The sequence below is a fragment of the Aquarana catesbeiana genome, linkage group LG12, assembly GCF_042186555.1.
Source record: "Aquarana catesbeiana isolate 2022-GZ linkage group LG12, ASM4218655v1, whole genome shotgun sequence".
Taxonomy (NCBI): Eukaryota; Metazoa; Chordata; class Amphibia; order Anura; family Ranidae; genus Aquarana; species Aquarana catesbeiana.
The window spans coordinates 156,127,434-156,129,940 of record NC_133335.1 but is presented as its reverse complement, the minus strand read 5'-3'; the positions used below and the strand labels follow the sequence as shown (position 1 = coordinate 156,129,940).

At 42.8% G+C, this 2,507-nt stretch overlaps 1 long non-coding RNA gene across 1 annotated transcript; it reads right to left on the bottom strand.

Moving 5' to 3' along the window:
* Positions 1-648: 648 nt before the first annotated feature.
* LOC141114103 (uncharacterized) lies at positions 649-2,182 on the bottom strand. The gene is made up of 4 exons (XR_012236869.1): positions 2,034-2,182; positions 1,726-1,919; positions 1,171-1,282; positions 649-788 (listed from the first exon to the last, which is right to left on the bottom strand). It is a non-coding gene; the product is annotated as an uncharacterized lncRNA (long non-coding RNA).
* Between the last annotated feature and the right edge of the window lie 325 nt (positions 2,183-2,507).

Below are 2,507 nucleotides of genomic sequence, written 5' to 3'. Positions count from 1 at the left end.
AGATCATCAGAGCACAAGTCGCATACCAAAGTCAGATCAGTCAAGACGACGATCCGACTTTGATCCGACTTCAGTGATATTCAGTGGGCTGAAGTAGGATCAAAGTCAGACCAAAGTAGTGCAGGAAGCATTTTCAAAGTCGGACCGACTTTTGTCGGACCAGTTAAGACAGCTCCCATAGGGAAACATTGATTTTCACATGTCTTGCAACATAAGCTTCCAATGTCAGAGCGTTTTTCATACCAGTGTGAACCCGGCCTAAAACATGATATTTCTATAAAAAAAGAGTCCATACAACTTAAAAAAACTGAAAGCACAGACGCTATCAGTCTCTAGCTGATAATTCAGAGCAATCTTGGCAAGGAAATGGGTTCAGGGGGCCAGAGAACTCCCTGGGATTCCTTGCTTATGTCACTAAGTACAATTCCATATTGAATATAATACTTCACCCAAACCACATTTTAGGCCTGGCATTCTACATTTTATTAAATGAGCATGCAGAGTCTGCTAGTCCAGCATGCAAATGTGTTCCTAAAACGGTATATAGAACTGAATGGGACTTTAATTGTGCCTCTAAGAAGTATAAATAGATGAAAAACAATTAATGAGAAAATACATTATTTTATTTTATTCAGTATAAAAACAGTTAATAATACATTACAGTTAATACGGTTGAAATGGATTCAGGTTGTGCAAATCCCCGATTTTAACAGAGTTATGGCCTACGCGTTTCGCGGACGAGGCCGCTTCGTCAGGGCCTTTGAGAATGGCATGATCACGTGTAGATTCTACAAATGAAGCATCAATTAATATTGCATAGATTTATAAAGTTACATCAGTGAGGGCTAGAATATAAAATATATATAGACATTGATGCATAAATTTATACAAAGGTATGTGTTTAATGAGAAATTGTTAACAATGTTTACTAAACAGATCTAGATGTTTTATAAAGTATTCAACAGACAAATATAGCTGCATTATCAGTCCACTAGGGGTGTGTATGGCGATGCTAGTCAACGTGTGAGGTTAAGCAGTGATCAACTCTATACTGTTAAATGTTTAAACAGGTGATACTGTGGTTTTATATAAGAAGGAAAAGAGAATGTGTATATATATATATAAATATGAATCATATTATTCTATCAAAGAGTTTTTTTCCCCACTCACCCGGGAACTGTAATTGGAGGGTACCGGCTCGGCGGGACAATGTGAGGCCTTTGTGCTCGTGGGAATATTCCAACCCCAACCCTCCTCAACCGAGAAGAAAAAGGGTAGGCCCCTATATGCAGATGAAAGAGAATGGTAAACTAAATGATTGAAAGATGATAATAGTAATAATAGACACCTCCAAAGACAGTCAGCCACAAGAAAGTGAGAACAGAGGCAAGTCAAGAATGGTGGGGTGGGGGGAACAGGGGGAAAGAAGAAAGAAAGGGAAAGGGGAAATGGGAAAAGGAAAAAGAGGAGGGTATGGGAAAAGGGAAGGAGGGGAAAGAAAAGGAGGGGAAAGGGAAAGAGGGAGCAGAGAGGGAAGGGGGGAAGAGAAAGGAGGGGGGAAAGGGGGCAGGGAAAGGATGAAGAGAGGGAAAAAAGGAAAGGTAAAAAAAAGGGGGGAGGGAAAAGGGGGGGGGAAGGAGGAGGAAGAGAAAAGAGGGGGGAGAGAGAAAGAAATAGAGAAAGGTGATGTAGATCAACAAACCGAATATTATGGTACTTGCTTACCAAGTAGTTGTGTAGAGATATACACTAAATTTAAATGAAAAATAAGTGTAATCCTGGAAAACAAAACGATTTTTTGTTGCTTGGATAGTTGTTTTCCCTTTAAGGAGAAGGGGGAGTGTATCACTGAGTCTTGAGAGGACGATCAGAGAAGAGGCATCCCAGAGTGGGAAGAAAAAGACTGATTTCACAGATTGCTGGGGATTAAATATAAACAAGCAACCATGAGTTCATGGACAAAGGCTCCCTGAGCATATAAAAAGATGAACTGTTACGAAGCAATGCCCAGAGTGAAGGAGAGATTTACATACCTTAAATCATGCAAAGCCATGTCTCCTCAGCGTTCTGCATACAAACAAGCAGGTGAGCCGCTGAAGCGACACTGAAACAAAGTGTCTTATAGAGAGACACAACTGCTCTAGTTGTCCCGGGAGGGGTGGATGAGTGGGAGGAGATTCCTGGGGTTGTTCGAGTCGCCTGGAAAGCACGGAGCTGGAGTAGGCTCCGGGGATCCGGAGGGACAGGGACAAGCCCATCTCAGCACTGATGCCATGGGGTTCGCATGCCAAGCAATGCATGCAGGAAACACCCCGGTCCGTGTCCTCTCCTATTCACTCTAGGATGTAAGAAAGGGTAGGGATGCGGGTCCCTCTCTAACACCGATTGGGATGAATCAGTCAAAGGAAGAAAAGATCCCGCAATGTAGGGAGGAGTCGGGACTTGGACGGCATAGCATTAAGCCAGGACTGGCTTGGAAGAGCCTGGGCTGGCGATGCTGCGCTTCT